The sequence below is a fragment of the Paramormyrops kingsleyae genome, chromosome 20 (assembly GCF_048594095.1).
Source record: "Paramormyrops kingsleyae isolate MSU_618 chromosome 20, PKINGS_0.4, whole genome shotgun sequence".
NCBI lineage: Eukaryota > Metazoa > Chordata > Actinopteri > Osteoglossiformes > Mormyridae > Paramormyrops > Paramormyrops kingsleyae.
Genome location: NC_132816.1, coordinates 16,005,324 through 16,031,071, shown reverse-complemented (window position 1 = coordinate 16,031,071; position 25,748 = coordinate 16,005,324). Strand labels below are relative to the sequence as shown.

General features: G+C 42.4%; 1 protein-coding gene and 1 long non-coding RNA gene across 3 annotated transcripts in view; one reads left to right on the top strand and one right to left on the bottom strand.

The window, feature by feature from the left end:
- LOC111853675 (muscarinic acetylcholine receptor M3) overlaps nt 1-25,748 on the top strand; it is a 77,312-nt gene that overhangs the window by 21,806 nt on the left and 29,758 nt on the right. The gene's annotated exons all lie outside the window — the stretch shown is intronic.
- LOC111853676 (uncharacterized) lies at nt 20,014-25,251 on the bottom strand. 2 transcript variants are annotated; one of them, XR_002840501.2, is made up of 3 exons: nt 25,038-25,251; nt 22,419-22,700; nt 20,014-20,110 (listed from the first exon to the last, which is right to left on the bottom strand). It is a non-coding gene; the product is annotated as an uncharacterized lncRNA (long non-coding RNA). The 2 variants fall into 2 exon arrangements; XR_002840500.2 differs by lacking the exon at nt 20,014-20,110 and having other exon boundaries at nt 21,881-22,700.

The window sequence follows — 25,748 nt, the reverse complement described above, 5'->3', positions numbered from 1 at the left end:
TATTTCACTTCGTGTGTTGCTTTCATAAGAGGGAGGCTGCAGTTTCCATTTCCCTGCCTTTAAATGGTTAAAAGCTCTGTAATTAGACACTGAATTGATGTCAGGATGAACCCGTTCCTATTGTTCATTAAAGTGCAATGCTGCGACATGGTTACAGTCCTGCAAGCTATCTTCGGAGTCCCTGTTAAAAAGGAGAAATGCTTTCTGTCTTTCCTGAACATTTATTGTGAGGGAGATTCATTTTCATTAAAAAAAATAAAATAAAAAAAACATTTGAAAATATACACTGGTTGAATAAGCGCGCATATAAATGACTAAACAAATGGCTGCAGTGAAGATATTTCACAGCGTGCCTTAACATGATCACTTTCCATTATAGAGCTGCCATTTATGTGAAGGTATTACAAATTACACGTTGAGCTGGCTGACCTTTGGATTTGAAGTGAGAGAGAAATCAATCCGACAGTGGGCCGTCTGTGAAGACCGCTCTTCATCGCTATGTGTGTGTCGCTCGCTAAATTGGCAGAATACAGGTTCCGTGGGTGGGGGGGGGGGGCTGCCCTATTTGCCTGAACGAATGAAAGAGCTGGTGTGGCCAACAGGTTAGCCCACCCTGAGGTACGTGTGGCTCCCCACACTGGCACACTGTAAGATGGTGCCGTTCTTCCGATGAGACGTAAAGCTGAGGTCCCGACTCTCTGAGGTAGTGAACGGTCCCTGGGCATCTTTCCATAGAGTAAGGCTGGTAACCCGATGTCCTGGCTAAAATTGCCCACTGTGGCCCTTTCAAATCTGGCCCTTATATCTGACTGGTGAATTCTCTCCTGCCCCCCCCCCCCCCCCCCCCCCCCACCTTAGCTACTGTGTGGTGAGCGTATCGGTGCAGGATGGCTGCCGTCACATAATCCAGGTGGGGGCTACACAGTGGTGGTGGTTGAAGTGGCTCCCCATTGGTTCAGTAAAGTGTTTTGGGCGTCTTGAAAAGCGCTATATAAATGTGATTTTAATTCAGCTGATATTCGTGCTCCCTCTAATATAAAAAATATTTATAGCTGATTTGACCATTTGCAATGTGGGAGGGCTTGGCCAATTTGGGGAGCCTACACTTTAAAGTAGACATATGTATTTCTTTGTACTTAAAATTAACATATTTAGTTACGCTTATTGAGGGGTACTCAGTCTGACTATGTTTCAAGGTATGTTAGGGACTGTAAATATTTCTACTCTTTGGTGAGGAACGTTCTGAAATTTTTGCACAGGGAAGACCTTTGATGTTACGAATTCACGGGAGAGATTAATAGAAAAGATTAGGGGCCAGTGTCTCCGAATTCCGAAGGCATTTTGCTTTGTGAGGAACAAAGAGCCGTGATGCTCTCATTTTGTTGCCTCAGAGTTTCTAAAACTCACATCGCTGTCATCGTCGTCGGCGTCTCCCCGATACCGCAATCCCCAGAAATGTGCTTGAGATGTACTGGCTTTTTGCAGCGCATCACAAAGGATGTCGGCAAATGTACATACAATGTCATCTCCCCTTCCTCTGTAGTGTTCTCTAATTCTCTGTCTTTAAAATAAACAGTGGGAAAAAAATTGAAGAAAAATAATCCCAGACATGAAATCTCTTGCTCCTCTGCAGGGCTGTAGCTGTAAATGAGCCCCCCCCCCCCAGGTTATGGACTCTATAGTTAATGTTGCCTATACAAGAAACTGAGATTGATGTGTCGCTTGACTGCCCTAGTAAATTTTGCACTGTACCCAATCTGTCTATATTTCCTGGAGGTACATTAAAAATTGAGTCTTCTGTTGGGAAATTATGAGAGACAGGGTGTGCGTAGTGTTGAGGTGCGTGTCTTTCTTTTAAAAGCTGCAGAATAATGTGATGGTCTACCGTAACAGGTAACATTCAAGTAAAAATACACCATAAACATGCATGTTTTAATAGTCAAACACCATTTACAATTTAATACCTGTAAATTATCATTTAAATTCATATAATTTAAATTCAATCCCATGAACAGAGGGAATTCAGTTGTGTGATAAGTAATATAGTTTGAATTTTGCATTCAGAGAAGTATAGAGCAGTGTTTCCCAGACCGGTGCTTGGGGACCCATGGACAGTCCACATTTTTGCTACCCGGAGCTGGGAGGGAGCAAAAACATGGACCGTCTGCGAGGACCGGATTGGGAAACACTGGTGTAGAGAATCATTGTGTAACAACATCAGATTTTCTGGATTCATTGGGAGCTTGTATAACCCTTGTTTGATATGGAGGTCGTTTTAAACATCAGTAGGTACATATAAGGGTAAAGTAGTCATAAGCATCCAATAAACCCCCCTTTGACTGTTTTAACACGCTTTATCCCCACTGTTAGTATGCTATGAATACCCCGAATGGAGTTCAAAACACTCTTACCTTTAATCGTGTGGCGCTGTAGTTTGCATTCCTTTGGAACTCCACAAAGGTGGAAATTGCCCAAAAGTGGGAGAAAAAAAATTAGCATTTTAATGAGCTTCAGCTCACCCGAACTGAATAACGTTCTAGACTGCTACATCAAACACGTTTCACTTATCTCCTGCTTTCCACACTGCTCCTAATTAGACCAAATATAATGAATAGCCAACCAGTGTTGGGTATAATGTACAATGCGCTTGGATGTTAGTGACTCAGCTTGTAGATTCGCTCCAAAAAATGAATTTGACTCCAGTCCCATAAAGAAAAATGTTTTCTTTAATCAAGACTACTTTCATTTTAGACTATATATCAACTCAATTTCTCTGGGCCGTGATTTGTTACGTTTTTTTTTTTTCCTTTGGTTATTCTCCGTGCTTATCCAACCGTATGATCACATGCTTTTGCCGGTATTCCCGTCTCCGTAAATAGAAGGGCATTTTACATCTGACGAGAGTGATGTAATTCTATTCTGGCAGGTATATGACAGCAGTTTGCCACAAGGACCCAGTAGAAAAATAAATGTCAAAAACAAAATGGAAACCCAAATGGGGCCAAGGTCCCTTTACGGCTTTTACACTGAAAGGTCCAAAATCAGAAGGAATCATAGCTTAGTTAGAGGCAGACCAGCAGTTCTGGTTGAGATGCAGCCATCCCTGCTTCTTCAGGTGTTCCCCAACATCCACTTTCCTTAGCTCCACCCCCTCGCCATATAAACACCATTTCCAGGCTATGGGTCCAACTAGGACCAGCTGGATTCCATTCGTTGGCTTTACATGTAAGCTCTGATGCGGAAAATATTTCTACCCAAACCCAGCATGGTGCTATTGTTCTCCTTTAGTCTCATTTACTGCATTATGAAGTGGAAACTGAAGGGAAAACAGCCATTTACTCATTATAATGGAGGTTAGTTACAGGGCTTGGCAGCCGACATTAGGGAAGGCACTCTTGGCTAGCAGGCGAGGATTATGCCCTTATCTGGGGTATTGTGAACACTGAGCATTGCGACAGCCACATAGCTGGGCTTGTGCGCCTCGTTAGCAGAAGGCAGATTCCACACGTCGTTGCCTTTTGAGACATTTCCTAAAGAAGATTTCGAAGCCTGATTTAATATGCCTTCGGAGACGGAAAATACGACATAAGGATGCAAAAGGGTGCCGAACACTGGCCAGATGTTAGGGGTCACAGCACAAGGTACACTGTGTTCCGAATCCCAGAGAAGGGCCTTATCATAGGAGTACAGTCCTCTCTATGTACTTCAGTCTCTGTCTCTCTTTTTTTTAACGCCCAGATTTCACTGACTAAGACTTTTTTCTTTTCTCACCATGGTCCGCCTCCGTTCTGAATTTTAAATTTGGTTGAAGACACTGTAATTTTCCTTGTCATGAATTGTCCACGCGGCGCTTCGGGAGGTGAGAGCGCAGCCGTCCAGTGCGGTTCCCACATTAACATCTTTCTCACGTCCTCCCAAAACGATGTCATTTCTCTGGCTCATTCCTCGCACATTCCATTTCTGTGCATCTGTCAGGTATGCAGTGCAATTACTGCGTGTGTTTTCACTCAGAAACGACACAGTTCTCCAGTTAGCATTTTAAAAACTGCTGTAAACTTGTAGATCCAGTTGCAAAAGTCTGTGTTCCCTGCAGTGGACTTACATCTTGTTCAGGTTGATGGATGGATGGATGGATGGATGGATGGATGGATGGAAATCCAACTTGCACAATCATGTTGTCTACATGCATGTCCTTTGCCAATTCCCCTTACAATGGTGATAAAATGGGTAGTTATAAGACAATTAAAATTATATTATTATTGTATTGCATTAAAGAAACTTTCCTGTACCGAAATCTGCTAAGAAAACATTTCCCATCATGCAGTATGTATCTGTTTTTTTAATCTGTTATTCACTGCTGTGGAGTAACCGGCCAATGAAGATTAGTTGATCTGAAGCCAAATGGATTTCGGAATATTCCCAAATAACTTGGTTCTGCTCCAAAATGCAGCTATGCATTATGCTGTCTTTCTTTTTCAGGCTGCGTGAGGAAAAAAAAAATATATATATATTAAAGATATGTATGAAATGCATGAGCAACTTAGCAGAAAGCATTCACGGCATTGAAGAAAGGAGCGGAAATGAGATTATCCTTGTTTATACCTTAAAATATCGGCTGACAGTTTGTGACCATGCCCTGCAAGAGCGCCTGATTGTCCCGGCTTTGGTTCGGCTTAGGGAGCTTGTGGATGAAGACACTGTCATACTGGTTGCAGGCCAGCATAAATTAAGGACTTGTTAGATGTTAAGGTTTGGCCTGTCAGCAGAAACTATTTTGAACTTCGTCCATTTAGTCCTAACTCTCCACTGGTATTTGCGCTCTTTCCGTGACCACCTGCCCAGGTGGCGGGGGGGGGAGGATTTATGGGGTTGCGTGGTGCTTTTTCTGTCTCCCGATGGAGTGTCCCAAAGCGGCGCTGTGGGGATCGAAGGCTGGCCTGCACCTGCGGGATTGTCCTGTGACCCTGAGAACGTCACAGCACACACTGATCTCTGGAGGCTTAGCAACACGCTCTTGGGCCTTCAGAGGATTTCGAGTGGATCTTGCATCTATTATTAAACAATGTGGCACATTAAAGCTCTGGAAAGGCGTTTCATGAACTTTGGAGCAGTGCCAGAGACACACACACGCTCGTATGTAGACACACGGGGACGCACATATGTACATATGTAAACGCGTGCAGGCATGCACACGCACCCACACACACATGTACATACGTATATAGATACACAAACGTGTATGTATGTAGGCAAACACACATGTACATACATATATAGACAAACATAAACACAGACACAAACCTGTATAAATGTAGACACACGCACTCGTGTACACACACACACACAGAGTCTTGTAATCATTCATTTCTATGGGAAAAATGTTAATGCTAACTTTGACAACCTTAACCCCTACCCAGCCCTAACCATAGCCATAAGTAACCAAACAAAATACAAGAGTTTTTGCATTTTTAGTTTTTTCCATTGCAGTGACACATTTTTATAAAATATGAGTTTTTCCATATGGGGACCAAGAAACTGGTCCCCATAAAATAAAAGAGCAGGTATCATGTTGTGGCGATATTTGGTCCCCACAAGGTAAGGTATACTTGGGACACACACACACACACACACACATACACACAAAGGGACGTGATGAGAAGGTGTATATCAGCTTAATCTGCTACCCTGTCATGCAGTGCTCTTTGTTAGAGGTCAGGATCGTTTACTGCGTGTGGAGGTGCATCGGAAAAGACCTGCAGTGAGTGAAGTGGCCCTGCTCTTGTACTGAAGGGACGCTTTCAATCTTCCTCGCAATCTCTTCTCAAGGAGAAGACTAAACAAGGACCCAAGCTGGAGGGCGGAAGATTTTGTTTTGGTAACGTCACTATTGATCTATTAAGTGTATTTTTCCCCCCGTTTTCTAAAATGGAAAATCAGGTTTCTTTCCCTCTTTCTAGAGGGGCATCTGCCCCCCCCCCCGCCCCCCCACCCCTCCCTTCTGGTGAAATATTAACACAGCCTTTATTTGCAGTATCTTAATTGAAGGAACCGTTCCAGGAGAAAAAGCTGAAGACTGAATTGATGATTCTGGCTTTAATTAGTATAGCCTGTATTAGTGATCACACCAAATCTTTACAGGCTATGCTAATCTATGCCAGAATCAGCAATGCAATTGGACCAGCCGGCCCTCAACATTGTGTTTTTTTTTTTTTTTTTTTTAATCATTTACTAATTTACTTACTTCGTTTACAGTATGACTGCACTGTGTGATGTACTGATGGTGTATAGATATTGGTTATCTAATTATTTGTGCAATTAATAGAAATGAATCTGTACATTAAGTGTAAGTTTATCGTGCTATGGAAAAGTAATATATGTGATTTTTTTTCCCAATAATTATTTTATGATCATTTTGAAGGTCAGTTCTACATTTGTATTCCCATGGTGGTTTTTGGTTAAAGGACAGAGAAGGTGTTGAAGGATAGAATATTTTGTTCTTTTTAGTTTGTAGATGAGCATAGATATGTATCTACAGGGCAGGTTAACAAATGGTGTTTGAATGTGAAACTCAAAGTTTTCTAAGATTAAGCCATGAAATCTTAATAGCTGTAAGTATATCAAGGAAATGTGTGACGGTGTATGACAAATTTAGCCTTTATATTAAACTGATAATCATTGCAATAGATGTAAACAATCTTCCACAGCCAACAGTAATAATGACTCACAATTATTATGAATTATGTAAATATGTTTGTCCAGGTTTTCATCCAACCAAAAATCAGAGTGATTAAAACCATTTTGCCTTTTGTAGTTCTTAATATTTCATCCATCCATCCATCCACCCAGTTATATTAACCATTTATCCCCGTGCCTCAAAATTCTATAAAATTTGCTAAATGGACTTTTTATTTCAGCTCTCCTGTTGGTTTTTAACTTTCTTCTCAAATGACTCTTGACAGATAGATCAGGTTTTGTAATTTAATTTTGTTTTTAACGCCAGTTCACTGTTCGTTTCAGGCGCACTGCCTGACAAATCAAAGCCACACATTTCAGTTTTTAAAATCCAGCTTTGAACAACTAGTCAAAAAATGTGCGTTATCTCATGAATGTGTCCCAATAAGCCCCCAACAGTGAACTTTGTAAGTGGTAAACTAGGTCCCTTCATGTAATGAGTGGACTCCAGTGGGAGTATAATTGTAATGAATGGAACCCAGTTGCACTTTATCACCTCCAGTAGTGCTCTATCAGTAAAGAGTGGGACCTGGTAAACCTGTACAGTGACTGTATTCAGCAAGCAGTGTATGCAGAGAGACTGGCATTCTCCAGTGGCACATAAAGGAGGGGTAAATGTCAGGTGAGCCTGGAGGGGTCTGGCGTGAAAGGTGCAAGAATGTTAATGTGCATCCCAGGGTGGTGGGGGGGGGAGGGGGGGCGATGCTGTCAGCTGCAGCCGCGCTCTGCCTCCTAAACGGCAGTGATGCTCCCTGCATGTCCAGTAGCGACATCAGTGATTCTCAGCAGCATCTCGTCGCCACAGTGATTAAAACTCTCATTTACTGACACTTATATATATATATATATATATATATATATATATATATCCAGGTGAGCTCATTATGAACCTGATATCATTATTCTAATACCGAACTATAATGCTCGCCGCAACATATTAATCAGCAGGAGTGAGGAAAATATGGTTTTTGAAATCAGCCATTACAAAAAAAAAAACAATTTAAAAAACAATTCTGGCCATCGGCTGCTTCAAGGGAAATTTGAATTATGTTGCCATGCAGAGTGTGGTAAGACTTCACCTCAGTAACCTGACAGCATGTTGGCGGCCTGCTTCACTGCCGTGCCTGGGAAGGCAGTCGACGAACGTGAGGGTGGTTGCTGCATCTGCTGCAGGCCAGCGGGGTCAATACACTTCCGGAAGGTTATACTGTATGCTTCAGTAGGACTTTTGAATGTATTTACAGACCCAGACAGATTGTGTGCCACTAGACTATACTCCACATCAGGGTTAGAAACTCAGATTTTAGAGCTTTAGGATTAATGTCCAAGGTGCTATTACAAAGTCTGCAACAGTCTAAATATCTGGCAGGAAACAATGTTTATGATCAGGGCAGCGTGGCGGCTGTCTGGGTATGACCAACGGCCTCTTACCACAGGTCTGAATCTCTGTTCTCTCTCTGTTCATATGGATATCTTCCTGCAGTCCAAAGACATGTGGTTTAGGTGAATCAGTTATTCAAAATTGAGGCTTGCAAGGATTTAGATTTTCACAGTTCGGTTGTTATTTCAGTTCAATGGTCACAGTTCGGTGAATTTCGGTTCAGATTTTGTCCAGAGCAAATGTACAAACAGCAGACTTCAGTTTTGCAGGTGGATCTTTCAGACAGTCCATCGTGTGCACTTTCATATGCAGTGATTGATTGGCTGACCAGGTCGCCTTTAAGCAATTATGTGAGCGATTACTTGAGAGATGAGACCACAGTCCTGTCTGTCTTTATTTATGACTTTATTGTTTTGACATTTGAATAATGTTTTGACTTGTAGCATGAGAGATTACATCAATCTGTGACTCCACTGGGAAATTCCGAAGTTCCTATAGATAATTGCATGTTTTCGGTATAATAATTGATTTGTCAAAAATCATTTCGGTGCACCAAACCGTGACCTGTGTAGGGTGGTTTTTGGTTTTCTTTGTGAACCGTTTCACCCCCCCTCTAAATTGTCCCTATTCTGTGCCCTGCAATGGACTGGCATCTCATTCAGACTCTCTTCTGCTTTGCATTTTCCAGTACAGACACCAAAATTGTGGTGACTCTACTATGGAATCATAAATTAATAAACCCAAACAAAATCTTATTGTATATATTTATGTTTATGCTGCTGTTTCCATTAGTATAATTTTGTTGTTTCATAGAAGGCCACGTCTTTCCTGGATACCTGTGTCCAGGAACTAAAATGAACGTCATGATGGAACTGCATGATTTCACTGGAAAGTATTGATTTTTGAGGTATAGCAGAAATTACAGATGTACTACTTTTAAAGAAAATCGATTATTGTTGGATAGCCGTTGGCTTTCTGTATCTCTTTAACCATTTAAAAAAAAAAAACAATGTTTCCTTGTTAAGCAAATTGATTCCCCTTTCATATCATTAAGTACCATTAAGATGTTTGACTGGGTCTTTTACAGGCATTTTACATTAGTAAAAGTAAATGACCTTCTTATTAGACATGCTACTTTGATTAGGCTCGATCCTGTTTAACCTTCATGACTTGTTCACCGGGCCTGTGTTTCGCAGAAACACCCGGATCTATTTTTTGTCCCTGGTGCCACAGAAGATGTTAAGAGCGTGAATGTCAGTGTGTGTATTGAATATCCTGTCTAATATCAGCTCCCATAGCTAAAAATGGGCCTTTGGAGAGATTTAAATCCCAGCATGAAAGAACAGGACGTCTAAATCTGTGGGCTTCTGCTGTGTTTGGGGGATTCAGGAGGAGTAAAGTGTATAAGCCCTCCGCAGGCGTCATCTCTTCTCAGTGCCCCTTGGTGTTGATGTGTTCATTTAGCCTCACGTAGAATTTCACTTTCTGCAGTAGCAGCTAATGGAACGATCGTCGAGTTGCATTTTGTGACCAGAAGGTGACAGATTTACATTTTGGGAGGATCTGTTGTGCACTTCAATGAGGAACTTGACAAGGATTTCTTGGATTAAAATTTGTCAGTAAAAACTGGTTTGAGTTAAGTTGGATAAAGTATGGTACTGCTGGTTAGGTAATTTGACGTTCTGAAATGGTGTCTCATCACGATGTCTAATGGTGCTTTTCCACTGCAGCCAGGAACCGAGCCGTACCGTGAACTGACGGTTTTCCATTGTAAAGTATGTGAGCCGTACCCCTGATATAATGGCCCTACTTACTATCAGGGTCGAAAGCATGACCAAACTGAGCTGGTTGCATCATCACCACCTGATTGGCCAAAATACAGGGAGACACCGGTGTTCTGCATCGATATACATGGATTATCTGAAGAAAAAAACTGCATATTCTGTACGTTATTCATTATTAGTGGAATCGCACATCGCGATATATTAATGCATTCCCGATAACTCGGAACATGAAAATTTCCAACTTCCTACTTAAAAACCGTACTTTCCACAGTACCGTAGAATGACTGAATGGAATGGATTCGTAATGCAAATTTACAGAAGCGAATGCTAATTCCACAAGCGTCTGATGCTAACATACACAGACATACTAGTGGAAATTAGCATATAATAATAATAATAATAATAATAATACATTTTATTTATAACGCACTTTTCATTAACAAAATCTCAAAGTGCCACATTAAAAACAACAAAGTTAAAAATATCCATAAAATCAAAATAATATCACTACTACTAAATATGATATCTTAGCAGTTGTATGCTTTCCTAAAAAAAAAAAAATATATATATATATAGCATAAAACAATAGGAAAACATTTTTAACAATGCAAATGGTTAATCATGATGTATACCATGTGAACAGTAAGTAAGCGTCTCTGTTGCTGTCCAAACCCGATGCCTTTACCAAGTCGATCTTTCTGCAGAGAAAAGCTGAAGCGAGCTGGAACCACACTGTAACTAGACTCTCTTGGCGGTACGGCTCGGGTCCTGTATGCCAGTGGAAAAACGCCATATCGGTTCCCGTTACTTGGGAACAAACACTGGAGCTGGGTCAGTGCAAAAGATGTGTTGGGACTGGACTGGATTCCTGGGGCTCTCCGATCAATTAGCCCAGCCTCACGATGCAAAGCACCTTCCCTCAGGATATTCTCAGCCTGGCTGTTTCCTGAAAGGGTAATTTCCGAGGGTCCCGGCACCCTCTTTTCACGCGATTATGTTGGCATCGGCAAATATGGCGGTTTATTAATTTCCTACCACAGTAATCTTGCCTGGTGTCCATTACATTGATTTGTGCTGCAGCCAGAAGTAAAATAAATAAGCCGAAACACGCCACGCATATTTCATCTGGACATATTTTTATGACGCCACATGTTGAGATTTGTTATGCTTTATTTTTTCCAACAGTCGGAGACCTTATTAAAAACAGGCAGTAATTCAGACACTCCTGCTCAATTGAATGTTTCAGTGTCCCTCCTGCCAGATACAGGCTTTCCGCAGTCATCAATTTAAAATGGCCGCCTGGCAACGTCGTCACGATAATGTTAATCCTGTACTGCCTGTCCTCTGCACACTTTGGCGAGGGTCTGACAAAGGCAGGCTAGCGGTAAGAAAAAATTAACGTGCGAATGACACCCAGCTGACAACTTTTAACGGTGATTGAATCACCGCAGGCTGGTGAAGAGTTGAGTGCAACAAGGTAATTCCAGCCAAGCGAACAAAAATGATTTTAATGAGGGCTCGCGTTACACTCTCTCTTCCTCCTTCACCAATCTCAGCTCTGGTGATTCACTGCATCGAGGCCATCTCTGTTATGGCTCTGTCATGCCGCCTAAGATTAGCCAAACCCTAAACATATACCACGTGAAAAGAGTGGAGTAGTAGCAATGTTATGTGTGTTGGGTGCAAAATTCGCCTATTTCTAGTGCTTTTTGCAGCATGTTATTTTCCCATTTGTGCACCTTGAGGGCATAAGAATAATGGAAACATTTATTTCCCTTGGAGTTTGGCGAGATTTTCTGAGGGCGCAGACTTTCATGTGTACCTTGTTAGAAGGCAGGAGTCCTGTTTCAAATCAAAGCAAAGATGTGTTGAGCATTTTAGGGGTGTGTGTCCTGATTTAGATACAATCAGTCCATTGTGATAGGAAACACTGTAGTTAGGCATTACTATGGTGCTGTCATACAGTAGTAGGCTCGGTTTTTGCTAGTCATTTGCCACGTCGCCAAATGCAAATGTGGGGAATCTATTTCTCAACCAGTTAATTTCTCAACCATTTTGCCAGGCTGGCAAAGATCACACTCGCGGTCCTGTCCACAGCAGCTTTTTTTTTGTGTGTGTTACACTAAATATATTTTGGTGATAAGAGGTTTATTTTTCAAAGTTCTTCAAACATTCTAATACCACATAACTTGGACAAGCGAGAGTAAACTAGTGATGAATCGTTGGCAAACGGCTTGGCTGTAAGACACAACTTTTTTAAAAGAACGTATTATGCACTAAAACAATGATTTTTTATTTTTTTTTAAAAGCCAATCAGATTTTAGTATCCAAACTATTTGAACTATATATTCGAATCTCCTTGAGCTTGACAGTTGAAGCTTATGCAAACGAGTTTCATTGCTGAGGCCTTGCAGAATCTGAAGAGAAAAGAAAGACTTTGGAGGACGAAACGTGACTTAGATAAATAAATGTCCTGTAGACCTATGTATAAAAAAAAAAAACAACATAAATTAAGAAATGAATAAATTCACTGCATAAATAAATATTTGTTTGTCCGTATTTTTCCGTACATTTTTTGAGCTTTATAAGCTGCTTTAAGCCGAAGACCGTCACCCCAGAAAAACAAAGCACAATAGGAATTAGATAACTGCCAGCGATTTCCAACCATTTTCTATTGCGGAGGATCAGGAATCCAGAAAGTACAGCCACGCTCTTCATCCAGTGCACTGTATGTTATTCTAAAACAATGTTACTCTCTTAAACAATCACTCCACAACTGTATGATGAAGCACCTATGGGCGTCACTGGGAGAAAGGGCTCAAAAGCCACTGCAGTTTGCTTAACAACTTGACTCATGCTGATATGCTCAGATACCACTCACCATACAGTGGGTCGGATGCTTCAGAGGATGATTTGAAGCCAAAGGGTGCATAATATAACATTTCAATCCATAGAGTATAGATTTGATACCGATCTATTGATACTACAGTATATGTGGTCTCTCTAGGTCGGGGCTCTTCAGATCCAGACCTTGATTCCAAATCCAAACACCTCGCTTGGATCCAGGGCCGGCCCAACCCGTTTTGTGACCCTAAACAAAATTTGATTAACCTAGTTGTCATATGTCATCTTCCTTTCCGTTCTGACAGGGTGATGAAATATGGGCCCCCTAGTGGCCACTGGGCTCTAAGCAGCCACTTAGTTCACATACGCCTTAGGTCGGCCCTGCTTGGATCTTTTTCATGTCCGATTTGCGGTTCCAACCATGTGTGTGAGTAGTGAGCTCTTTCTTTTCAAATGTCCTCCTTGGGTTGTACAGATTTTACTGTGGATGGAAGCCAGTAAATGTATTGAGCTCTTAAATATTTAAAAACATTGAATTGCAGTCAGAGCTGTCACTGGGTCATCATGATGACCAGGTTCTGTTTACGCTTTTTGAGGGAACATGGATTGCTCAATGGTTACTTTTGAAGAACTTGGTCCGGTCAAGCAGAATTTGGTGCATATTTATGTTCTTGAACCAGCTAGACTTGTACTTGTGTATTGATTATTCTGGATGGTGTATCTGAACTTTTTATTTGATAAATGAAAATAATGGAATGTTTAGTATTTGTTTTCCAATTTAATACACTTTTGTAATTATATCGTATCTGTTCAGTCTGGAAGATACCGGGAATGCTCAGGAATCATATTTGTTCAATGCTAATTTATACAGATACACCATCTAAAAATAATATTTTCTGTGAAAATGCCTTTCTTTGAAAAAAATATTTAAGGCAGTGTATTCTGAGGTTTACTCTGAGAAACCCCATATGGGTGCAGATCATCTCCTTTGAGGGGTTAGGGTTCTCCCATTTTATTTAGAACTTAAATGATTGTGAATTTCTGCTTGTATCATAGTCCCAAGGCTGCCCCCCCCAACTGGCAGAAGATTCACTCTTCATCGCTGCATTGTCCACTGCCACTACTCATTCCCTACATATTTGTGCCGCATCTGTCATGTTAGCGTGTATTAAATATTTAATATGGTTTCTGAGGGGTGGAGAAGTTTAGTTATTCCTCTGGGCAAGAGTTTTCTATTGTGCCAATTGTTGTGAAAAAATATTGTGCTTGATGCTTTAGCTTTCATTGCGTGTAATGGCTTTTTGGGTCTCCGTCGTGAATGATACTCATTTTCAATAACCCAGTCACAGAGGGAAGGCTACGGAGATGATAAGAGCATGTATTGGGGTTGGCTAATGCCGAACTGATAACGTTTTATTATTTGGCCGTTGAACTGGAAAATCGGAATCGACCCAACAGCCATTGTAATATCTTTTAAGAGAAAGTACACAAGCTGATCTTTCGACCTTCACGGGATCTTATTGAAAGTGCTCTTTGGTATTTGCGTTGCGAATAATGCCGCTTTCGTATCGGCTGACTCCCTCAGATCGAGAGCCTAAGTCAAATAACCTGTTTCCAGTGTTCATGACGGCGGGTTTGCCCAGCGGCAGGTGAAGACTGCGTCCCTCTGAAATGAAGTCACATTGCCCGCATGCCTGTCATGTCCGTTTTAGTCAAGGCTGTCATCTTTCACATCCCGACTTTGCCAGGCTGTTGATGATACATCAGTGGATCGGAGCCACTGTTGTGAGGTGGTGGTCTGCAACACTGAGGGAGTGACGTGCAGGACTTATACCAAAAATAGGGGGTAACGCGCCACTATCAACGGTGCAAAGGTTGTCCCCTCGTAGCGCACCTCCATCTAGCTAGTCTTTGTGTTCCAGAGGTACGTTATGGCACCAGTGAAACAGGCATGAACCAGCACCGTTCTGTAGGGTGGCACATATTTAAGTGGGATCCTTAGTTCATCTAGTTTAACTGCTTTTACAGTGCAGTGTTTGTGTTTTTTTATATGCAGGTCTTGAACAAATGAAGCAACCACTCCATATTTTATTAAGAATCTGTGTTGTTAAATCTTGGTTTAATCCTGGTTCTGCTGGCAGAAGGCTACACTGTGAGGCAGGCTGCTTCCGGGCGGCTACACTGCGAGGCAGGCTGCTTCCGGGCGGCTACACTGGGAGGCAGGCTGCTTCAGGGCGGCTACACTGGGAGGCAGGCTGCTTCAGGGCGGCTACACTGCGAGGCAGGCTGCTTCCGGGCGGCTACACTGCGAGGCAGGCTGCTTCCAGGCTCAAACTTTCTAAAACCATAGTACACAGGAACAATGTGAAGCAGGAAACACTAGGCAATGACCACAAACCAGCCAGGTAAAGGGCGGAAGAAACTTTCTAATGCCAGAGATGACTGTCAACTTTCCCAATAGTGCCTCATGAATTGGAGGATGACATCCACTGACCTTCAAAAAGAATGGGAGACATTAAGTGGTGTGAAGTGCAGTGCTAGGACAGTTAGAACTGCTAGGACTCCTAGAAGCCCTTAAAGACCCCTACAGCAAGGAAGAAGCCCTTCATCAGCAGGGAAGAGCCAGGCTGGAGTTTATAAAGAAATGTATATTTTACTCAGAACTACACCCATAAATTGAGAAATAAGTGAAACTAAAATTGTTGCTGTGATCTCTTAATTTTTTCCAGAGCTTATATTCAGATGTACGGACTGCTTATATGCTGACAGAAGCCACTCCCCTATAGTGTACCACCATTTTTATTGGTTCAGCACCAGCTCACTAAGCTGGTTGAGCAGCCGATTCAAACCCGATTTGAAGTTCATTGTGCCAAGTTGTTATGACAACCTAAAATCCCCATAAACCTGAGAAAGGCACCTCACCGTTAAAAGGGCCATTTCCATAATCTGCTCCTGTTAAGTGTGAATGAACTGAGGCTGAGACAGTGTTGTGTTTAGCCGTTTTCACACCGCAGGAACATTTTTTCTGGAACCTAGAATCTTCTTCTGGAACCAGAGACATTTGACGTGTTCACACTGCAGGAACCCGGCCCAGTTGTAGTTCCAGAGTAGTTTTTAATACCTACTCTAGACTCGGAACTTTCACAAACTACTAGGGAGGTGTTTACAGTGGTAGCACAATGATTGGTTGATCACAAGCACCGGCGCTAACTTGCTATTTAATTAGCGGAGCAGAAATTGGCAGATGGAATTATTTTTATACTTCAGTTACATTTATTGAATATATTTTTTTGCTTGCATCTCCATATTTCTAAATCAGAAAATTTGATCGATAACCAATATACTTTTGCCTAATATCACCAGTGTTGGCGGTGAAACTTGCTAGTGCTAATTAGCAGAATACGTTGCATGAAACAAAAAAATCAGCCAGATTTAATAATGAAATACAAACATGTTGCAGTTTGTATGAATAAAATGTGTCCCATTTAGGTCACAATCACTCCCCCCCCCCAATAACTAACAAACAACTAACAAATAATTTAAGAAAATAACTTGTTCATTCTTCATTGTTTTGGGGTGGTGATGTAGTTTTGAATTATGTGTGAAGTTTAACCTATGAGCTTTTTGTGTCTCCATTGCTGATTTAACATAAAGGTCCAAGTTACGTTGTACGGTGTGAAAGCGACACACGGAAGTGACAGCCCAGGGACCAGGTACCAGAACTTTGGTGTGAATGTGCCTATAGAGAACCAATCAATACTGGGAACCTACAGGGGCGGGCTACAGGGGTACTGGCCCAAGCTGAAATCTGATTGGCCCCTGGAGTATCCCTTCCCCTGTCACTCACAGATTCAAGGCCTACCATTGGCTAATGAATAGGTGGGCCTCCTCTATATGAATGTTGGCCTCTGTTATTCCCCCCACCTTAAAAAGTTTTAGAATCAGCTCAGGGCACCCGAAGCTCCCTTCCTGCGCTCCATTCTTCTCTCCATTCTTCTCTCCCTTCTTCTCTCCCTTGTGCCCATCTCTCTGTGCCTTTCCGGTTAAGACCTCCCTCTCTGCCGTGTCAGCTAGGCCTCTTCCCTCTGGGTGTCTGTGAGCCCTGCGATTCACACTTAGTGGGTCACCGACACGCCATCGACAGGCCGACCTGAAGAACCAGAGGTCCTCTGCATCTCCTCCTGTTTGACATCTGGAAGCTATGTTCATGTAGCAACTTCAGCCACTGGCCAAGTCTCACATGGCATCCTCAGCCAACACAGCAAAAACCAACCAAGAAAAGAACAGCGATCCCATCCCACTGATGTTTGGACCCCTAAAAATATATATTTGGTGCTGGGAAAGTTAATAGGTTAAGGGAAGGATGCTCATTAAGACAGAGGGGAGCAGAGGTGAAACATCTCCCTGCAGGGATGGGTGGTGAGAGAAATGGAATTCAAGTCAGGGAGTGAGCTCAGCCTGAAACTCAATTTGGAGGGCTCCTTTTAATTACCGCCCCTACTTACATCATAATTGGCCTGTAATTGGGCTGTTATTTTGAATGATATTTCCTTTTATGCATAGTAATTAGTGGTTGACTTAATTTGCTTTAAAAGTTAACCCCATCAAACCTGTGTCATTGCCATAGCTAATGTTTATTGCATTTGCAACTGCGCCTCGATCAGCGGTCATGCGTCGACCTGAAGTACGTTTTACTCTGGCATTGAAAAGCAGTGAACAAGACTTTGAACAGAAAGTACAGTCATGGCCAAAAATATTGGCACCCCTGCATTTATATCAGAAAATGCACCACTTCTCCCAGAAAGTTGTTGAAATTACAATTGCTTTGGTATTGTCATATTAATTTCTCTTGTTGGCACTTGAAGACCACAAAAAAAAAACTAATCTGAGACATTACACACAATATGTCAAAAATGGCCTGGACAAAATTATTGGCACGCTCAACTTGGTAGCAAACCGTAAAATCAGAAATAACTGATTTTAATCACTTTCTGTAACAATCAATGAGTCTTTTACATCTCTCTACTGGAATTTTGGATGACTGTTCCTTTGCAGCTGCTCCAGTTCTCTCAGATTTGAAGGGTTCCTTCTCCCAGCTGCTGTCCTTGGATCTCTCAACAGGTGCTCTATGGGATTCAGATCTGGACTCATTGCTGGCCACTTCAGAACTCTACAGGGTCTTAAACCATTTCTGGGTGCTTTTTAAAGTTTGCTTTGGGGTCATTGTCCTGCTGTAAGACCCATGACCTCCGGCTGAGGCCCAGCTTTTTCACACTGGGCCCTACATTGCGCCCCAGAATTCTTGGGGTAGTCTTCAGATTCCATAATACCATGCAAACAGTCAAGACTACCAGTGCCTGAAGCAGCAAAGTAACCCCAGAACATCAGTGAACCACCTCCATGTTTGAGTGTAGGGACCGTGTTCTTTTCTTTGAAGGCTTCTTTTTGTTTTCGGTAAACAGTAGAATGATGTGCGTTACCGAAAAGCTCTATTTTTGTCTCATCTGTCCAGAGGACGGTCTCCCAGAAGGATTGTGACTTCCACAGGTACGTTTTAGTAAACTCCAATCTGGCTATTTTATGTCTCTGTATCGGGAGTGGGGTCCTCCTGGGTTTCCTGCCATAGCGTCCCGTTTCATTCAGATGGCGCTGGATAGTGCCAGTTGACACTGTTGTACCCTGTGCCTGCAGGTTTGGAAGTTGATTGAGGTAGTTTATCCACCATCGAACAATTCTTTCATTGTAACATTTAATCGATCTTTGTCTTTCGTCCACGTACAGAGAGAGAGGCTACAGTGCCATGGGCTGTAAAATTCTTTACAATGTTGCGCAGAGTGGACACAAGACCATTAACATCTCTAGAGATGGACTTGTACCCTTGGGATTGCCCATGCTTTTCTATAAGTTTGGTTCTCACATCCTCAGACAATTCTTTGCACTTCATTCTTTTCTCCATGCTCAGTGTAGTATACACAGACGCTCAAAAACAAGATTGAGTCAACATTTCTCCATTTTAACTGGTTGCGAGTGGGAATTTCCATATTGCCAGCACCTGTTAATTGCTACAGGTGAGTTGGAAGGAGCATGACATGCTTGAAATACAATTATTTCTTACAATTCTGTTAAGGTGCCAGTAATTTTGTCCTGTCTATTGTTGATGTTTTGTGTGTAATGTCTCAGATTCATTTTTTTCCTCTGATTTTTTGTGGTCTTCCAGTGCCAACAAGAGAAATAAATATGACAATACCAAAGCATTTGTAATTGCAACAATTTTGTGAGAGAAGTTTTCTGACATAAATGCAGAGGTGCCTATATTTTTGGCCATGACTGTATATGATATTCAGATTTTTTTTGTCATGCATCAGTAAAATTTATAAAGTAGTTTACCTATATCGTTTCCTAATACTCAGGCTGATTATTCTGAATTACACAGAGCAGAAGGACTTTTCTGTATGTGCACTGTGATTTTGTCCACGGTGATGGTTTATTTTTATTATATTTTGTCATATTTCTTGGATGTATACTCTAAAGGAAACTATATGCATAACAATTAAAAAAAATGGATAATATATCTACAATCAGGATATGATTAATGTGCTGGTTGCAAGATTCAAACTCACAACCTTCTGGGCAGGAGCACAGACGCTAAAACAGCTCAGCTAAACACCACCCAGTTGTAGTTTCATAATGCAGAGTATTTTAGCCCGGTTCTCGGGGCCCCCCAGACAGCCCATGTTTTTCTGGGACTCTGTGTGTCTGGGACTCTGCGTGTCTGGGACTCCCTCAGAACCAGGTTAGGAAACACAGCCTTAATGTTTAATTAAATGCACTATGAGAAGGATCTGAATGGGGAAAACCCGCTCTGTCATTAAGAAAATTAAGTTTTTAAATAATCCCCCCAAAGTCGATTGTAATTCTTCCTTAATACGGTCATTTGTAATCAGAGCTGCTTTACAATCTGCCATAACAGGATTGACAGACAGTTCTCCTCATATTGTTGGACAGGAGAAGAGTCTGTGGGAGAGGAGATATTTGCCTTAAGCTCTTCTGCGGCAGAAGTTACTACAGACCCAGAATTTATCTCATCCAGGGGAGAGATAAACCTACCTTGTCAGGCCTGGCTTCAGACCGTAAACGTGCTTTATTTGCTGACCACGGTATTTTATTTTATTTTTATTTTATGTCTGTTATCTGCAACGACGAACATAGGACACGTTGGTAATGTGATCAGGCTATACAGCACTGTTTGGATATTTACCTTCTGCTGCATGAAGCTGTGCACTGGCATCACAGATCCAGGGCTTTGGCTTTGACCCGCGGCTTGACTCGCAGCTCCTCTGTGGGCTGCGTGGTGCTCCGCTTCTGGCATCTGTAAATGAGCCTTAGCTAGTGATGGAAATTTTAATCAATATCGATAACTGATGCATTTTTTTGTAATATCATTGATACCAATAACCGGCTCCGAGCCCGGGATCGTCCAATGCAATCATCTCCATTATTTCAGTAGTTGTGTCTTTATCTCTGGTGCTGCTAAGTTGCAATATTGGCAAAGATTGATGATTGGACAGATGATGATGATATATTTTTAACAATACATTGGTCGATGCTAATATATTTTTTAGCAGTACAGTACATTGGCCAATGATGATATATTACCTAATGATGCATCTCTACCCTTAGTGTCTGTGCCTGCTGGGATAGTCTCGAACCTTGTTCTGCGCCCTGCATTTCTGTTGGTGAATTTCTGCGTGTTGCTGAAATAATTGAATGGAGGTGCCAGGACTCCACTCTCTCCCTCTTTGCTCCCTGCCCTCCGTACCACCCTGCCCTCCGTACCACCCTGCTCTATTGGAAATGTTTTCTCTGTTGAGAGGGAGCAAATTCCATTTGTGGCCTCGTGCTCTGGGAGCAGCGCCGCCGAAGGAAATGTGCATTAACGATACAACGCAATTTATCAATATGTCACAAAGGGTGAAGAAAACACATAAGCACTTTGAAACACAAATCGAATGCCGTTTCTTTTTAGATGTTTTATTTTCATTTTTATGAAAATACTGACCAAAAGTAAAGGTAGATTTTGTTTATTCAATTCCCCCATTCTCTCAGAGGTAAGGCAGGTCTCTTAACTTTGCTTTTATTTTGACAGTGTTATGTAAAGTGCAAAGTGTGGATGGTGTTCACGTAATAATGATCCTGATGGAAACGAGGGCGCAAGGTTTTTGTTCCCCCTGAGTTCAGCTCCGTCCCCTGAACAGCCGGAGAGGCGGGTCGAGGCTCACTTTATCATGAGCAACTGGGATTACAAACCCAGTGGCAGACGGGCTCTGTTAACGCCCCTGGAGCCCCGGGGGCTCTGGACTCATCTTGCCGAAATATAAACTGTGAGACGTGCCAGAAGAAATATTTAACAGACAGAGGTGCCGTGTGAGTCGTGGAAAGGCCCTGGTGATGTAACCCACAATGGAGCGCCGTGACCAAGCCGCCACTGTGCTCCAGAAGTGTAGCATTATGGGATGGAGTGTCTCGTGTGTGGTGGTGCAGCGGTTAGCGGTCTGAAGCGGGGGTCGTACTAAGGTTAGTGGATACCAGAGGCTTAGCCCAAAAATAGCCACGTAGCATCACACAATGACGGTGATGGTCGAAGTGATTTAAAAGAAAAGAAAAAAAAATCAAGGCTTTGCTAAAACATTAAGGTCCTGAGCTTTGTAAGCTGCACCCCCCCGTCCCGCCCCCCTCCACCAACCTAGGGCCCAAAAGCATCCAACATGCACGATTTTTGTAGCGAAGCAGACTGATTATTAGGCCCGATGGCAAAGATGAATGAACTCAATCATCCCAGCGAAGACCCTGGTTTTGGAAGGCCTGAAGAACCAGGAAGAATGTGGTAACACTTTAATTAAGGCCGTGTTTTTAGTGATTTATAAACACATTCATTATATGAATGCATTATAATGCATTATAAATATGTTTAGAAATTATTAAAAACATGGCCTTAAGTATAGTGTTACCAAGAATGTTCTCAAGAAGGGCAGACCATATTGTTCACAAGGTCTTACTGCACATATAAAATGATACACGGATAGGACATGAGTATCCGTTGGAGTAATAATATTGGAGTAGTAATATTGGAGTAGTAATATTGGAGTAATAATATGCAGCCTTTATTGAAACAGACTGTTAGGTGTACAGAAGCAGAGGGATCTGGGCATGCTCTCTCGCAGGCTCTGGATTCTAGTCATAGACACCTTTGAGAGCAATTGACGTCATACACTGGAGTGGTTAATTAAGCAGCACTGATGAAGATCTCATATGCAGCCATCCAAGTCCAATCCAAGATGTCTGACCCAACTGTTTTGAAAAGGAATAAAACTTTCCACGCAACAGGACGCCTGTGCTGTTGTTTGATGTCTTGACCTGAGTCCCTTGTCTTGGGACTGGAGTATTTCATCTGCACTCAAGAAGGGTGGCACTAAAGGTGGCATCCTATGTGATGTAACTGCTTCAAGTAAGACCACTGGATGGGGATGGATGCACTGGCAGATTCAGGGGTCCTAGCACTTCACAGGGGCCCCAAAAGCCACCATGGGGAGAGCCTACCGGCCTAATCAACCCAAAAACCTACCCAGGCAAATTATATATATGTGGGATACACATCGCTTCAAATTCAAAGTGTCCACCTGAGTAAGCAGGCGAAGGCGTCAGTCTGTCAGAGGGTCCAGAGATTCTAGCTACGCCCCTGGGTAGAAGTTTGGCGGCTGGATCCATTTGGCGCGTGAAGATCTTTGAGGCATCCCATTCACTCCTGTTCACCGCTGCATCCCTGGGAGCCGGCGGTAAAATAGCGATGGCCAAGGTGGGCTTGGGCCTCGGGCCCGGAACCCACAAGGTCCTCCCACTGGAACGGTCAATTCGGAGTGGCCCGTAGATGCAGGGATGGGGGGAGCTAAGTCTGTCCGGCACTGGGCAGAAGAACAGGGTGGGTGTTAATGGAATATACCGGAAAAATCATTTGATGTCACTGTTACAGTCATGGAGATGGTATCTGTCTCTGCTGCCCCAGGCGGATTCCCCAGGTCATAGTTCACATACTTAGTGGGACTCGATTGTACTGGCATCCCTGGCTTTACCTCAAAATTATTTAGGCTTCAATGACTTGTGTCTCCATCAGTCTTAAGTTCAAATAGGCAAATAAAACAAGAATGCAGTACACAAAAAGAAAAAACACACATGAAGTAATTGATTTCTTGGATGTTATTTATTTAAGTTTTATCTGCATATCTTCCAAAATAAAAATTCAAAATAAGTTTTCTGGAAACAGATGGCAAGATGAAAGCGTGATGGGAGGTATCCTTAGAACGTACGACATTTGGGATGGGAATTTGAGCATCTCTGTTTCCAAGTAACAGGAAATGATCCAGGCTGTCATAATTAATGGACAGATGCATAAGACCGACTTGAAATGAACTTTCCGCCCCTAATTCACTTTCCGCACAGAGATTGATTCCCTGCTCCTTGCGCCGTGCGTGGGACTTATCGGATTTACCTTCTGGATGTACGCGTCGCACGGACAATGCTCAGATTGTGAGACTGCTTGTGGCTGCAGCTTACGGTACTTTCTCTCCGTCACGTGACTTAGAAATACATCTGTGTTGAAGCTCCAGGCGCCTGGCCATGATGAAAATGATTTTCTTGTCAGTGAGGCATTGTTTTAATTTATGGGATGTCCTTTCGCTGGTGGCAGGTTTGAAATAATTACACAGCTGTAATACAGGTTTCTAAAACACATTTTTAGTTAACTTGAAGATGTTTATCCTCTCAGCTTTCCAAACGAAATGAGTTACTGTGAGTGAAAACTTCAATGACACTGCATTCAGTCTACTAACGACAAGGACCATAGCGACAATGGTGGGATGCTACATATTGCTGCCATTTATTTTTTTTAAAAATAATTATAGTATAACTGCAAATATAACTGACAGTATCAGGTGATTTTTCCTCCTAAGACGCTTTGATGCCTGTCGCCTCTGACTCGCCCTTTCAACGTGACAGCTGGCCGTTTTTTGTTATTTAGCTTTGTCACTTAGCCTGAGCCGCGCTAACCTCTGACCTCCGGTTTAAGGTCAGATGTTCTGGGGAAGTCTGCCACGAGGTGGTCAGAGTCTCACATTGCCTGTCCGTGACCTTTGAACCATGCCTCTGTTACTTCCTGTTTCAGAAAAGTTTTATAAACACATGAAATATGATGGCTGACGGACAACTGATCAGATTTGGTTTTAACGGCTTGTTTTTCCCGCACAGACGAATTCAGGTGCACATGCAAACGATCTTTTATGTCTTGTTATAATTACTGTTCATTTAGCTAACACAGCAATGCCTACTATACATTTTTGCGAACCGACGATATTTGCACTGTGGCCATTAGCGGTGGAGTTTGTGGGCGTGTTGTTTCGTAATGTTTCAGCCTGTAATGGATATTTGATAAACAATAATTAAAAGGTGTTCTCTGTGTCGTTTTGCTGCCCTGTCGTCTATTAACAGATGGGCAATTGCTGGGCTCGTTATACTTTGTTTACCTACAGTAGCAACCGAATATTAACAATCTTACTTCTACCGTATTAAAAATCAGCTTTTGAAACCATGGGATGGGATGTGCTGCTATTCTGTTACGAATTTATCCTCCTGCACAGGTCCAGTTGTGGGAAGCCATGAGTTATCTAAGCTTGAGCAGCAGCTGAGTAAATTTTGGACCCGTTATGTAAATGTGTGTGAAATAGATGAGCGCGAGTTCTTCGCAGCCAGCGCAGTATCTTCAGTGTCTAATGCAGATTTACGGTGCCTATTGTCTGAGTCCGAGGGTCGCTGGCATTGTTTTGCAAATGCCCGAGGTTCGGCGGTTTACCCTGTTATATGTGCTGTGAATTTCAAATTGTCTGTTTTACTCTTACGCAATTCTTTAAACTTGTTCTTAAACCTTTGCTCTGGAAAACTTTCCGAAACAGAAAATGAAAAAACGTTTTCTATTATTATTTATGTTTTGAGAGATCCATCAGACCACATTTTTTTTTAATCCTAGACAGCCTCAGCTGAGATAAAACGTCAGAATGGAAAGATTAAGGAGGAAATCGACGGCGTTTGCCGTCACGTTTTGGCCTCGTTTCCTCTGCAGCTACCTGTCACCCTGGACCCCTGGGGTTGAAGCATTGATGAAACATCAAGCCTTTGGTTGCTAGGAGTCTGGGGGGGGGGGGTCTGCTGGTTTATTGTAACAATGAGCATTCCTACCTAAAGAAACCCACCTTGGAAGTTGTATCACAATCATTAATGTGACTCTTCGGCTCTCGATTTTTTTCTGAACGAAAATAACTTTTTATGGTTTTGGGGAATTTCCAGGTTCTTGCGGAACACTCCCAATTAGCAGGGATAGGAGAATATCCTTCTGTTTTGCGGAGTTCATGACATAAACAGTGTTTTAAAATCAGCGTGTCTAATTGGACTCATCTGGGCCAGTCTGCACAGTGACCTTTTAATTACCGGCGTACTTTGGCGGGAAACCGTTGCCGAAGCAACTGCGATGTTTCGGAACTCCTCTAATTACCTCATTTGAACAAATGAACCACCGTATCGCGGGACCACAATTTTCCCATCGATTGAATGTGGGGGAGTCATTTTCTGGTCTTTCCCCCACCCCAAGCTCATTCAGGATCATTGATGACAATTATTACTGAGCGAGGAGTTAGTTAAGATGGACGACATCACCCACAGACATGAAAATGACAGTCTTGGAGTTTTATGGATGGTGCGCACGGCTTAACTGTCCGGTCCATCGTAGACGTTGGTGCATAATGGGGATGCCAGAAATCGAATCATCGGTCCGTCACGTCGGAGCTCTTTTACGTGACAGGTGCAACAGTGTGGAAATTCGCCATGATTATGTCACAGAGAAACAGGGCGGGGGAGGGACCGCTGGCAGACACTCGCTGTTATTTTTATGTCCTCATTCCAACCCA